Below are 14769 nucleotides of genomic sequence, written 5' to 3' on the forward strand. Positions count from 1 at the left end.
TAGAAACCTCCGTCTCCCGCCCAAAATCAGGTTAGTCTTTGTTTTATTTTTGGCGGGCTGGGAGCACAGTGGGGTAGTCATTATATTTTAAAATGTCTTAAATGGCTGGTAACAGGCCCATCTCTGTGTCTGGAATTACCTTCATTGTTTTTAATGTCCTGCTGATCTTGTTATCTAGTCCTGGGTGCTGTTCTCATGAATATGAAATTGTCCCCTTTTGTCTGGGGCAACATTTTGATGGCCTCTGTCTCCAGGCCGATCTTGACTAGATCTGCATCTAATCCATATGCATACTTGTGGGTCTGGTTTCATTCCCTCAGAAACGGCTTCCAGAATTTACTGTGGGTTGAATCCACAAATCTGTCTGAGGTTGCGCAGGAACCATTTTAAAGTGTCCCAATAAGCTGGTCACATGGTATGGTGGCCATTTTGTATGCCCCTTTTTCTGGGCTTCTTTTAAAACAGTCTTTAAAATCATGGCCTCTTCTGCCATTTGACCCTTATTAATATAAAGTCCAATTTTGCAAATCCTACACTCCCCCCCTGATGATACTGTAACTTGCTTGAAGTATCATAAATCTGGGTGAGCAAAATTTTCTGACTTTCCACAATCTAACCATCCCCAGTATTTACCTATCTATGACCCCACGACACATGCATTTCCCATTTCAGAAAAATCTAGTGTACATTAAGTATCTATAGATGGCAATACCTTGGAGTTAAAAATCTAACAATTACTTCCAGGCGTGGAGGGGGTCCTTATACCCTTACATCACCTAGTGCATACACATTACTTTCTAATAATAACGTCACATCTAATAAAACTTCAATAATAAAAATAAAGTACATACATGAAAAATTCAAAAATACACATGAATACATATCAAAAAATTAATAGAGGAGGGATGGAAAACTTTAACTTTATACAAAGCAGCAAAATCTAAACGGGTGTCTCTTCTTCTACCCGCACATAATGCTCCCTCCATTCCCCTCTATTCTCATACTGTTGCGAATGTTTGACCTTTTTACAGTGTACAAACAGTAAATAAACTAAAATGACAACCTGGCACACTACAAGAATGTGGGAGGCTATCCTAATCCAGGAAGGGACTTCTTTATTAGTGAACAGGTCCCACCACGGTGGGGTCACGATGTCCAATATGTCTGCCTCCATCTCTAAAGTTTTCTGCTCCAGTGTGTAGAAGTGTTTCTGTGAAACAACAATGGCTTTTAATATCTTGGTAAGGTGTTCAGGGAGAGGGGGAATGATATATCCAAAATGTGCAACGAATCGCAGCAAATTGGTGAAATTCTCTTTCACAGTGATGTGAACAGTGGAAGGTTCAGGAATGGGGACAATTCGCTCTTGGGCCACTTGAACTTCTGCCCTGGGATTGAAACAGAAGCTGCTGTCACTGACCGGACACCAACTGTGCTGTCCATGTTGGTAGTGTGGCGCTGCAGTGGTGACACAGTATGTCCCACCTCCTATATATGCCACCTGCAGGGGCACATGGCCTTGTGCCATTGCCTCCATGGTGCAATTGATAGGCTTCGCGCCAGCAGTTCTGAACCCGCACTGTGGTTTTTCAAGTGCTGGGGACACAGGATGTTGTGTGCTCCCCGGCTCCGGCACCCCGAGAGGTCGGTATCCGTCATTGCATGCTCCCATCGAATGACGTAAGGTGGGACCCCCATGTAGCGAATGTGCGCACCCCCCTGAATTGCTCCAATGTTCGCCACCCTGTATACCGGGGCGAGTTTGGCTGTCTTTCCCATCACCGGCATTCTTACCACTATACCCATAATGGTGTGATTCGACCGTCCACAGTCCACTGGGACTGGGTAGGCCTCTGAAGCTAGTCTGAGCTGGCACGGACTCAATGTATTCTCAAAAAGGTGGAGGGCTGCGAGGTGCTTGTTGCTGATCCAGGAGGGGACTAAGCCTTGCTTTAAATCCTCCAGATTACTGCGGCCCTCGCCCAGTAACCATGCCCCATATAGCACACAAGCTTCGTTCTGTGCAGCCTGATCGGACGCATTCCGATCCTCCCTGATGCGAGCATTTACCGTTCTGGCGTGTTTCTCCAGCTCAGCTATTATCTCTTTTAAGTGTAGTGTCATGGCCTGGTCCTCGTGTAACTCAGAACCCACTACCTTATTCTCATCAGTCAATATCTTTCTTAACTGTGTTTTTAAACCATTGATTTGGGTTTGCAGCTCCACATCATCCAGTGTGTTGATGACGGAAGTTCCTGTATTAAAAGCTGTGAAAATATCATTTACTGCACCCCTTCTTTGTCTCCCTATTCTGTCCAAGACCTCATGTGGTGTGGTGTACAATTCGGCTCTGTCGACATCGGCAAAGTCGAATTCATAAAACTGTTTAAACATGTTTGTTAACAGGACCTGGTATAATTGCTCCGTTTCCTTGGGGCACCACGCTGGCAATCGTACCTCGGTGAGATTTAAAATCACCGAAGCCACCGCGTAGTGGACCCCTTGGTACAGTACCTGATCTGTGGGTACCAATACCAATCCGTTCCCGGGTCCCTTTGTCGTGGTGGGGCACCCTTCCTTGAGGGCTTTAGCTACTGGAACTGTGGGCAGGGGCTTGCGGGGTCGGGTGATGAGCTCGGTGGCGTTTACTGGGATCTGAGAGTATGGGACTCCGCACGCCCATGTGCTGACGTCCCACCTCATTCCTTGTCCAGCATCCTGCCACTGTCTTTGGAAAAAGATGGAGACGCCTGTGGGGCAAGCGCGTTCTGAACCCCACATACAGATGTAGGCCTAGAAATTGAGTTTGCGCTGCGCCAGGGCTTTAGCGCCGGAAGTTAGCGCCGGCGCTAAGTCCCTTTGCGCGCGCCAAAAATTCAGTAGCGCCGCGCCCAAACGGCTGCCGGCGCTACTGAAGGGTTTTAGCGCCTGAAAACTGGCGCAACGCGCCGCATTGCGGCGCTATTCCGGCGCTGCGGCGCCCGCTGCGGTGCGGCAGGCTCGGGAAGTGCAGGCCTCCTCCTTCCGTTAAGGAAGAGCTGCCTGCACCTGGCCGCGGCCCGCGCAAATCTCTTCAAAAATGAGCCCGGCACCTCGGACAAGTGCCGGGCTTGCATCTGTTCCGGTGGGGGGGGGGGGAGAAGTCCGGGGAGGGAGCTGCGGGCAGGCGGCCGGCGGGAAAGCGGCCGGCCGCCGTGCCTCCTTAAAGCGCCGGCGCAGACTCCGGCAACACTCGTTTGCCGGAGTCTTAGTTGCGGCTGCCACTGGCGAGGCGGCCGCAACTGAATTTCGGCTTGGGGCCGGGTTACCACGGCAACCGGGACGCTGCGCACACCAATGACGTCATCGGTGCCGGCGCAGCGCTACCGGTCTACCGCCGCGGAAGGGCGCCAGGCAATTTAGGAACCGGCGCCAATTGCAGCGCTAGGCCCTCTAGCGCCGCAAAATCGGTGCTAAGGGCACTGAATTTCTAGGCCGTAGACCCCCTCATCTGGTTCCCACCATTTGTCCCAACAGACACTCAACCCCTCGTGAGTTCCCGTTATTGTCCGATGGGTGTTATTACCCAATCTCTCCCACTCCACAGTTGAGTTCTTCATGGTGCTGTTCAACTTGCGCAGCCACCACCAGTGGTCCAAAGGTACATGTCCCAAGCAGTCCCAGCAAATCTTCTTGCCCGCGGTGACACTGATCCTGGGCACAATGATCCGCACCCTGGGGCACATCAGAGACGTTTCTCTGTATGCAAACCCCGTCTGGCTGGAGTATTCAGTAGAGTTCGACCCCAGCCAGCCTGGCCATCTCCCTTCATGGAAGTAGGCAGCAGTCTCTTCAGCGTCCCGTGAGCCGGTTCCATCAGTCGCGATGGGGCCTCTATTTCCAGAGCACCCGTAGACGGTGGAGTCCTTGGTGCGGCCCCGATAGGCCCAGCTCCATCCGACCATCACGAACGCGACGAGGATCCCTCTCATCTTTACTGGTTCCTGCAATAAATCAAACAATATAGCCAGGCTCCCGAGAGATTCTGGCTTAGGTGACGGCATGATCGGGTCTTTCGACCTCGATCCAAAAAAACACATACTGGGCAAATTTTAAAACTACTTAATCTCTAATCATTTTAATATTTACACACCTTAAACTTAAACTTAACCTAACTTATGTACAGCGCCGCCTGTCCCCGGGCGGCTTGCCTAATCCCTGATTGGACTGCAGCTTGCCGCTCCCTGTGGCGGGGCTGCAGTGACCTGTGGCTCTGGTTCCCCGCAGCCTTTTGCTGTTAATCGGGGACTGTGTTTTTTCATGGATTTCTGAAGTCGGCGTCTACTGGGGGCGGGGTGATCAGGCCAAGGTTTTACTGGCTGAGGCGTTCGAGTCGACCTGCGAAAAGGTACTTTGGGCGTGGCTCCCTTAGCGAGTGGACCTTCGGGTGGGACCTTAGCTCTCACAGCCCGTGGCTCTTCCACAACTGTGGGCTTCGGCTCCCTTCCCTCAGGCTCCGCCCCTTTGGGATTCGGGCAGGCTCCCTTGGCGAGTGGACCTTCGGGTGGGACTTCAGCTCTCACAGCCCGTGGCCCTTCCACGACTGTAGGCTTCGGCTCCCTCCCCTCAGGCTCCGCCCCTTCGGGAATTGGGCCTGTGGCAGACGGCTCCTCCTCACCTGTCCCTACAGGTGGAGAATCTCTGCCCCCAATTTCTACCTCCCCCACGCTCGAGTCGAGGGCGGGATCTCCGTCCTCCAACTCCACCTCTTCCAGAATCGTTTCGAGGGCGGGACCTTGTTGTTCAGGCCCCTCCTCGTCCGAGTCCCAGGCCATCGGAGAAAGCTCCCCCCAGGTGGGCGGGACCTCTTCTCCTTCCAAGCAGGCGACGGCGCCAGCTTGTGTGGCCTGTGACTCATCGCGCGCCTCAGGCTGAGGATCTTTATCCCCAGACCTGGCTTCGGTTGCTGATGCTCTTGCACCCAGTTTAAACAGTTTGCACTGGTTGATGTGAAACCATTTAGTGCGCCGGGGCAACTTCACTGCGTATACCATGGGGCTGGCCTTGCCTACAATCTTGTAGGTTCCCCTGTACAGTGGTTCTGAACTCCCCACTCGGGCAGAGTCTCCTACCATGACCTTATCTCCTACTTCCCACTCCTGGGCTTCGGTGTTGGGGATCGATAGATCTTGTACCGATTCCCGCCGGCCTTATCTACGGCTCTCTCACCGGCGCGGATGGTCAGACCCAGGAATTTCACTTCCTGCTGGCCGATCCGTGCCTTCTTTGGGTTTACTTTGAAACCCTTTCTTCCTAACAGCTCCAATAACTCGGCCAATAGTGGGCCATGCTCCTCTCTTGAGTCTGTGAACAGGAGCAGGTCGTCCACATACTGCACTGGCTGATTGGGCTGGCTGAACTCTTTTAAACTCCCTGCCATGCATTGATGGAAAATGCTGGGGCTGTTGTGGGAACCCTGTGGCAAGCAGTTCCAGGTGTACTGTTGCCCTTTAAATGTAAAGGCAAACTTGTACTGATCCTCCCTCCGTAAAGGGATGGACCAAAACCCATTGGAAATGTCCAGCACCGTGAACGTGGTCGCGGAGGCTGGAATACTTCCTATCAGGTCGGCAACTGCTGCTACTGTCGGCGCGCAGGCTGGGATGTTGCTATTGAGGACTCTGTAGTCCACTGTGGCTCTCCAGGAATCGTCCGGCTTCCTCACCGGCCATAACGGAGAGTTCACATGGGTGGCTATTGGTCTCAACACGCCCTGCTGCACCAGTGAAGATATTGCTGTCTCCATGTCGGGCTCCGCCTCCCGGGGGAAGTTGTACTGTTTTTGGGGTCGGGCCATGGGGTCCCCGTCTACGCTAACCTCAAACCCGGTGACCCTCCCGCAATCATGCTTGTGGGTGGCAAACGTCGCCAGGTGGTCGCACACGAATGCCTGCAAATCTTGTGGGACGCCTGCGACCATGAGCTCGAGGTCATAGCCCTCTTTTGGCTTCACGGTACACAGGGTCCCTCTTTCTCCTTCCCCTGGGATGACGACTACCTGGCCTGGCTCACCCTTACCCGCTCCCCAAAGACAATGGTTTCTTAGGTCCACGAGGATCCCGTTTTTGACCAAGAAATCGGACCCGAGGATCCCTTTCCCATTCTCCACCTCCCACTTCATCAGTATACACCTCCACTTGGTGTGGAGTGGTCCTAAATGAATGGAGAGGGGAATGGAATGTGCGCCAGCCTGTTCCTTGCCTGTGAAACCCGACAGAATATATGGAACCCCGGTGGACAGAGGCGAGGTGGCGGGGTTATCTGTGTGGATCACGGTGCACGATGCCCCCGTATCCAACAAATAGGTCCCTTTTACCTCCTGCACCTCCATCTCCACGAGGGGTCGCCTCCATATATCATATCGCAGCGCACATAAGTAAACAGGCTGCGCCGGCTCTAGTCATTTGGGCACAGCGGTTGGGGTATCGGGAGCGACAAGGCCGGTGGTGACGGCTACTTTCCCCTGCGAAATCATCAGAGACCGCATTGTCTCTAAAATCGATTCAATCGCAGTGGGATTCATAACTGCACCAGTTCCTTGTGCTGGGGCAGGGGCTACGGCTTGGGTTTGGGTTGGTGCTGGGGCGGCGGTCTGGGCTTGGGCTTGGGCTGCGGGAAATCTCCCTTTATTATCCATCCACGGATTTCTACAGTCCTTGCGCCAATGTCCATCCTTCCCACACCCGTAGCAATTGAGCTTGGCTTGGACAGGGCGATTCCCCTCCTGACGCCACTCCTTCTGACTTGGGGCTGCGGGTTTTGCCTCATGCACCTTTCCTTTCTGGGGAGGTGTTTCCTGACCTCTACAATTCTTGTACGCCACATTTAGCTGACGGAGTACCGTCTCCTCCGTGACGCTGGGACCTTGGGGATTGAACCAAGATCTGGCTAGGGCCCGTATCTCTGGCAAGCTGTTGGTAACCAAACAACGGAGCCAATGAAACCGCTGCTCGTCGTTCATTGCAACCCGTTCAGGCATACCTGGACAGCTGCGTCGATACACTGGCCACAGCCTTTCTGCGAAAACCCGTGGGGGTTCTCCAGATAGCTGCACGGTCCCTTCTACACGGTCGAACGGACTGCCGTCGTCCACTCCCATTACTTCTAAAACTTCCTCCCTGAGATCCGCATACCCTTTCCGTCCCCTCTTGCCATCCTCTGAGAGGCACTGAAGGATTGTGGAATCAAAATCAAATCAAATCAAAATCAAATCAACTTTTATTGTCATCGTTAGAGCACAAGTGCAGTACAACGAAATGTAGGCTTGCGGCTCCCGAGAGTGTACAATTTGGATTAGGACACTTAAACATTTCAACATACATTTGTACATATATATTAGCATAAATATGACCATAATAAAGTGCATCGGCAGATGTGCAGGTTTTAGTGTTTATTTGTGGAGTTCAGTAGGATGACAGCCCTGGGAAAGAAGCTGTTCCTAAATCTGGTCGTACGGGTGCGAATGCATCTGTAGCGTCTTCCAGATGGCAGGAGGGTGAACAGACTGTGGCTGGGGTGGGTAGGGTCTTTGATGATGGACCGTGCCCTCCGTAGGCAGCGTTTCTGATATATATGTTCTATGGTCGGTAGCTGGGTGCCGGTAATGCGTTGGGCAGTTTTGACTACCCGCTGCAGGGCTTTCCGGTCATGGGAGCTACAGCTGCCGTACCATACCGTGATACAGTTTGTCAGGATGCTCTCTATAGTGCAGCGGTAGAAGTTAGAGAGGATCGGGGGTGACAGATTACATCCCTTCAGCCTCCTCAAGAAATATAGGCGCTGCTGGGCCTTCTTCACCAGAGAGGAGGTGTTGAGGGACCAGGAGAGGTCTTCCGTGATGTGGACTCCGAGTAAAGCTGGCCACCCTTTCCACCTCCGCCCCATTGATGTGGATGGGGGTGTGACTTCCGCCTTTGGACTTCCTGAAGTCCACGATTATTTCCTTTGTTTTCTTGGTGTTAAGGGCCAGGTTGTTGTCGGCGCACCACTTCACGAGATGCTGAACCTCCTCCCTGTAGGCTGACTCATCGTTGTTGGTGATCTGGCCTACTACCGTGGTGTCATCTGCAAACTTGATGATGGTGTTGGAACCATTAACAGCCACACAGTCGTGGGTGAAGAGGGAGTAGAGGAGGGGGCTCAGCACACATCCTTGTGGGGCCCCCGTGTTCAAGGTCAGGGGGGGGGAGGTGTGGTTACCTAATTTGACAGACTGGGGTCTGTTTGTTAGGAAGTCCAGGGTCCAGTTGCAGAGGGAAGTGTTCAGGCCAAGAGTTTGGAGTTTGGTGGCCAGCTTGTTGGGGACGATAGTGTTGAATGCTGAGCTGTAGTCTATAAACAACATTCTGATGTAGGTCTCCTTACCATCTAGGTGATTCAGTGCCGAGTGTAGAGCAGTTGTGATTGCATCCTCCGTTGATCTGTTTGCCCGATAGGCAAACTGGTGTTGGTCAAGGGAGGCAGGAACACTGGCTTTGATGTGGGCTAAGACCAGTCTCTCGAAACACTTCATTATGATGGGTGTGAGTGCGACAGGTCAATAGTCGTTCAGACACGTCACAGCCGCTTGTTTAGGCACAGGAATGATGGTGGCGGTCTTGAAGCATGTAGGGACTACTGCCTGGGCCAATGACAGGTTGAAGATGGCGGTGAAGACATTAGCCAGCTGATCAGCACATTCCTTGAGTACCCGTCCAGGGATGCTATCCGGTCCAGTAGCCTTTCGTGTGTTCACTCTGCGTAGAGTGCCCCTTACGTCGGAGGTCGACAGAGTGAGCACCTGGTCTTCCGGGGGTGGCAAGGCTTTGGTAGCCGGCTCCTTGTTGTCCCTGTCGAAGCGAGCGTAGAAGTTGTTAAGCTCCTCCGGAAGGGAGGCGTCGCTGACCGGGGGACTGGTGTTTTTGCCCTTGTAGTCAGTGATGGACTGGATGCCTTGCCACATGCGCCGGGGGTCCGAGTTGTTGCGGAAGTGATCCTCTATCCGCAGTGTCTGTTTCCATTTGGCAGTCCTGATACCCTTTTTTAGGTTGGTCCTAGCTGCTCTGTAAGCCGCCGCGTCGCCAGATTTAAATGCTGCGTCGCGTGCTTTCAACAGTGAGCGGACCTTTCCGTTCATCCAGGGTTTCTGGTTGGGGTATGACCTGATATTTTTGTGGGTCGTGATGACCTCGACGCAGCTGTTGATGTAGAATAGCACTGTGGATGCGTATTCCTCGATGTCATTGTGGGCAAACATGCCCCAATCAGTGCGTTCGAAGCAATCCTGAAGCTCCGATACTGCCCCCTCTGGCCATACTTTCACTGCTCTCATTGATGTTCTCTCTCTTTTGATGAGCGGTTTGTATGCCGGGGCTAGAAACAGGGAGAGGTGGTCAGACTTCCCAAGGTGGGGGCAGGGAATGGCCTTGTAAGCGTCTACAATGCTCGTGTAGACTTGATCCAGTGTGTTCTCCCCTCTTGTGGGGCAGGAGACATTCTGGTGGAATTTCGGTAGTACAGTTTTTAGGTTTGTGTGATTGAAGTCCCCCGCGACGATAAAAGCTCCGTCTGGGTGCGCAGTTTGTTGTTCGCTGATGGCCCTGTAGAGGTCCTTCAGTGCTAGTTTGGCATTAGCGTGTGGTGGGATGTAGACCGCAGTGATGATAACATTCGTGAATTCCCGAGGCAGGTAGAAGGGTCTGCACCTTACCATGAGGAATTCCAAATCAGCCGAGCAGGATCTATCAATTATATCACTGTTGGTGCACCAGGCATTGTTGGTGTAAATGCACAAACCGCCTCCCTTGCTCTTACCGGAGTCTGCAGTTCTGTCAGCGCGGAAGACCGTGCGTCCTTCTAGTTGTATGGTGGTGTCAGGGATGCCATTGTTCAGCCAGGTTTCTGTGAAGATCATGGCGCAGCATTCCTTTGTCCTTTTCTGTGTGGTGAGATCCAGTTTGATCTCATCCATTTTGTTCTCCAGTGACCTGACGTTGGCCAGGAAAATACTTGGGAGGGAGGGTTTGTGTGGGGCCCTCTTCAGCCTGTTTTGGATCCCTGCTCTCTTACCCCGCTTCTGCTTGCGTTCCCTGCACGGTCTGCGCTGACTTCCGGCTGGGGAAGGACGCCACGCTGGTCCCGGGGGAATCCAGGGAGAAAAGCAACAGTTTGACCTGTTCCTGATCATCACAGTCATTGATGGCTGCTTTTTCCTCTATCTCCCTGAAATGAATCGAGGGATCTCCCTTTACTGTGAGTCGTGTGAGGTGTCTCACCATGGACCTTAATTGCGGGCCAGCGTAGGGCACCACGAGTTGGTTCTGGTGGGGTCCGACGCTGCCATCGGCAGCGTTGGGACCGAACCTCTGGTGCCGAGCGGGACACATTGGTGCCGGTCCCGGCTTTGCTACCAGTGGTTTTTCCTCACATTCCACCTTGGCTACCTCCTCTTTCGCTACCCCCTCCTTTTCCGACCGTCTCACGATAGCTTGGCGGTGCTGAGGGCTCGGTGGCTGGTACCACAATTACCTCAGCTGGAATCGGCTGTTTTGATTCCTTTAAAAAGTCCATGTGACTGGCTTTCGGGCTGACGAGACACTCCATGCCTTTTGCCTTAACCAGGGCCGTTCTTAGGTCCTCTATGGTCTTTTGGCAGGGGCCGTGGTCTGTGCTCTCAAACCCGTGCTCGAGGGCTAGCTTGTAAGCTGCCTTAACCTCCACTACTCTCTCCTCCTGTGCTCTTAGCTGTTGTGCGAGGCGGGCGTTTTTCTCCCGTATCCTCGTTTCATTAATCTTTGCCTCAGTAACCTGGCAATCCAGGTACTCTATCCTAGCCTGATGTTGACTAGCTACCACTTGGCGTTCCTGATTCAGCGCGTGAAACGCTGTAATGAGTTTTTCCCCACCCATGGCCTTTTCCTCTATCTCTGCTGCCTGGGTTGTGATCTTGGCTGCCTGTGCTGCAACGACCCGGTCCAAGATCTGGACCTGCTTCTTGTAACACATCAGCCACAATGCCTTTTCCACTGACTTCTTATGCTCTTTGCTCTCTGTCTACCTGATGGCTGCGTCCACCGGACGCCCATCCAGCAAGAGATCAGAAATCCACTGTTTAGTGAGATTTACCTTGCCAAAGACATAATCTGCTATCCTCTCATCCATTGCATTTCGACCATTCAAACTTGGATCTACTACATTGCAATCCTGCTGCCAGAGTCCTGCCACGGTCGCCATTTTCTGTAAGGGGTTTTCCTTGAGAGATTTCCCTGAGGTTTCTCTCTCTCCAGAGGCCTCTCTCTCTTGCACAGTAAAACCTTGAGTGGTTCGACCCACTCGCCCCTTAGATTCTATACTCTGGACTTAGGCGCAGGAACTACAATGTAGAGAAAACTCTTGTAGACCAAGTTTGATGAAACAAAATGAAATTTTATTGCATAAGGAAAAGTATCAAATCAAATGCAAGCAGATAAGGGAGTACATGGGAGGGAAAAACACACAAACAAATCATAATGACACAGTACTAACTAAGGCAAATACAGGCATCTTATACTCTACAAAGATCATCAGGAAATAAGGAAACACACGGAACATCGAGGGACAACAACTCATGTTAATTGTACCCTTAAATCCACCCCCTTATTAAACCTATCTAGATCTGATTGTGAAGGGCCAGAAACATGCTCACCAATCCCACCAGGAAGTGCAAGGTTTCGAAATCGAGTCTGTGTTTGGTCCTTTCAGGCGTTTCGTCTCCACGTGGATCGTGGAGCCCCTGCGAGCTGCGCCACACCTCTCTCCTGAGGTGGGGGTCGGGGGCGGCTGGACACCGGCGGGCCTGGATGTCAGCGGGGTCGAGGATCGTCGGCTTGACCCTGGTTAGAGGAGCCTTGGGCTGGCTCCCATCGCTTCTTCAGTTTCTTTTCTCCTCTCCCGAGCCGGGGTGGCTGGAAGGTTTCTTCTCTTGGGACCTTTATTTTTTTTTGTCTCTTCTCCCAAGTTGGGTTGATGGCCTCTCGTTCCGGCAATGGCCCGGGGATGGTCGATGATCTCCCAATGTGTTTCCCCGGGGCGGAACGCTGGTTTCGAGCCGGCCTTTTCGATGTTGGCTTTCTTCTTCCTCCTGCGATTGCCTGCTTCTTCTTCTGGGTGTCCGGATTCAAGCTGCGTGTTTCCAGCTCTCCAACCCTGCGTGTCTGCCTGTGTGTCCAACTGCTGAAAAAGTCTTCCAGATATACTTTCTTCCAGAAATCTCCGTCTCCCGCCCAAAATCAGGTTAGTCTTTGTTTTATTTTTGGCGGGCTGGGAGCACAGTGGGGTAGTCATTATATTTTAAAATGTCTTAAACGGCTGGTAAAAGGCCCATCTCTGGTCTGGAATTACCTTCATTGTTTTTAATGTCCTGCTGATCTCGTTATCTAGTCCTGGGTGCTGTTCTCATGAATATGAAATTGTCCCCTTTTGTCTGGGGCAACATTTTGATGGCCTCTGTCTCCAGGCCGATCTTGACTAGATCTGCATCTAATCCATATGCATACCTGTGGGTCTGGTTTCATTCTCTCAGAAACGGCTTTCAGAACTTACTGTGGGTTGAATCCACAAATCTGTCTGAGGTTGCGCAGGAACCATTTTAAAGTGTCCCAATAAGCTGGTCACATGGTATGGTGGCCATTTTGTATGCCCCTTTTTCTGGGCTTCTTTTAAAACAGTCTTTAAAATCATGGCCTCTTCTGCCATTTGACCCTTATTAATATAAAGTCCAATTTTGCGAATCCTACACGTTCTCAGTTTCAGTGGCATCACTCACTCATATTAGTGGTCTGAGTGTCTTACTTTTATGCAATTGTTTAACACTGATCTATATCTACTTGCACAATAGCGTAACTAAGAGGTGTAATAATAGTACCTCTTTGTGACCTGGGCTGGACATTATTATTGTCTTTTGCACATGTACTTCAATCTCTTTGAAGGCAAACCAAGCAAACACTTACTGAGAGTAGGCGGAATATAATTGTTATGCTGCTTTATTTTACACTATAAGTGCACAGAGCAGCTTTATGATCAGATTCACAAAGTTTAATCAGTTCAATTTTTCTTTGCATAACAGAATAAAATAATAAACACACTATGCTCCCCCACATCAGTCTGGCTTGGCTTAAACAAAATTATTTTGACATACTGGGGGAGAAAGTCAACTCATGTCTGCCCGTTTTGCGGCTGAGAAATGGGCGGTCAGCAGCTGAAAATTGCGGGGGACAGGGGGAAACCACAGCTACACCTTGGGCGTCCAAGGCTCGTGTGAAGCTAGTGTGTACCACCTACAAGATGCACTGCAGCAACTCGCCAAGGCTTCTTCGGCAGCACCTCCCAAACCCGCGACCTCTTCCACCTAGAAGGACAAGGGAAGCAGGCGCATGGGAACACCACCACCTCCAAGTTCCCCTCCAAGTCACACACCATCCTGACTTGGAAATATATCGCCGTTCCATCATTGTCGCTGGGTCAAAATCCTGGAACTCCCTCCCTAACAGCACTGTGGGAGTACTTTCACCACACGGACTGCAGCGGTTCAAGAAGGTGGCTCACCACCACCTTCTCAAGGACAATTAGGGATGGGCAATAAATGCCGGTTTTACCAGCGACTCCCACATCCCGTGAATAAATTAAAAAAGAAATGTTCACATGGAGCTGTAAATGGGCAGGCAGTCTGCCTACCTGAAACAGGAGTAAGGCTGATTAATGAAGCGCCTCAATAACTTCAAGGCTCAAAGTTAACTGGATAAAACAAGGCTTTTATTAGCAAAGAAAGATGCCTGTGTCTTCACCTAGCTTCACCTCGCATTCTGCTGTTCTGCTGCAAGACAAGCCTGGGCTTGTCTTAAGTAGGGCCAGGTATGGGCGGAGCCGACACACCCAATGGGGAGAAAGGGGGCGGTGCACTATATACAATACAAAGTGAAAACACAGGAGCAGGCAATACAAACACAGGAGCAGGCAATACAATATGTGTAGTTAAATACAGAGTCTGATGAATGACATATTTCATCACATTCACCCCTTCTACAGATTTAGTCTGTCCGGGGGTGTGATAGTCCTCTGTGACCGACGTAATGGTTGCGGTGCTGCGGGTGCCGGCTGGGTGTCCCAGGTGACCTCCTGGGTCTCTGCCGGGGGCGCCACCGGGGTTGTTGAAGGAGTAGGTGGTGGGGGTACCATTGGCTGGTGTTCTTCCGGGGGTGATGAAAGAATAGTGGGTGGAGTGGGTGGGTAATAGTTGTTGTGGTTGTTGTGGTTGTTGCCGTTGTTGTTGTAGTCGTTGTCATTGTTGTTGTTGTTACCGGCTGGGGCGAGGTCTTTTATGGACACAGTGTCCTCCCGTCCGTCGGCGTGCCGGAAATACGCATATTGTGGGTTGGCGTGGAGCAGGTGCACTGGCTCCACGAGTGGGTCCGTCTTGTGGCCCCTCACATGCTTCCGCAAAAGTACCGGACCTGGGGTGGAGAGCCATGACGGTATGGATACGCCTGAGGTGGATTTCTGGGGAAACACAAATATTAGCTCATGAGGTGTGGCATTAGTGGCGGTACACAATAGTGACCGTATTGAGTGGAGCACATCTGGGAGGACTTCCTGCCAGCGGGAGATAGAAACATAGAAACATAGAGATAGGAACAGGAGTAGGCCATTCGGCCCTTCGAGCCTGCTCCGCCATTCAATGAGATCATGGCTGATCTTCGTCTGAGATCATAGCTGATC

Source organism: Somniosus microcephalus, chromosome 9 (genome assembly GCF_052327205.1).
Source record: "Somniosus microcephalus isolate GS21.2 chromosome 9, FLI_Smic_1.0, whole genome shotgun sequence".
Taxonomy (NCBI): domain Eukaryota; kingdom Metazoa; phylum Chordata; class Chondrichthyes; order Squaliformes; family Somniosidae; genus Somniosus; species Somniosus microcephalus.